Raw genomic sequence first — 316 nt, 5'->3', positions numbered from 1 at the left:
GAGGTGGAATCTCAGGGTTGTTTTGATTTGCATTTCCCTGATGACTAAGGATGTTGAACATTTCTTTGACTATATACTGGAATCCACTGATTGGCTGAAAGGCCAGAGAGGCCTAATCTCATCAGCCTGAGCTGGGACAAACCAGGAGAGGGCAGGTGGTCTGAGAGGGACAGAGCATAATGAGACAGACAAGAAAGACAGAGAGACAGAGAAACAGAGAGAGATCGCTTCTCTTTTCTGTATAGTACATATTGCTTCAAGGGAAATGTGTGAGCCTGATTACAGGTAGGTCTTCTCCCCTCAGAAGATATGATTT

The sequence above is a fragment of the Mastomys coucha genome, unplaced genomic scaffold, assembly GCF_008632895.1.
Source record: "Mastomys coucha isolate ucsf_1 unplaced genomic scaffold, UCSF_Mcou_1 pScaffold18, whole genome shotgun sequence".
Classification (NCBI taxonomy): Eukaryota; Metazoa; Chordata; class Mammalia; order Rodentia; family Muridae; genus Mastomys; species Mastomys coucha.
This window is presented reverse-complemented; position numbering follows the sequence as displayed.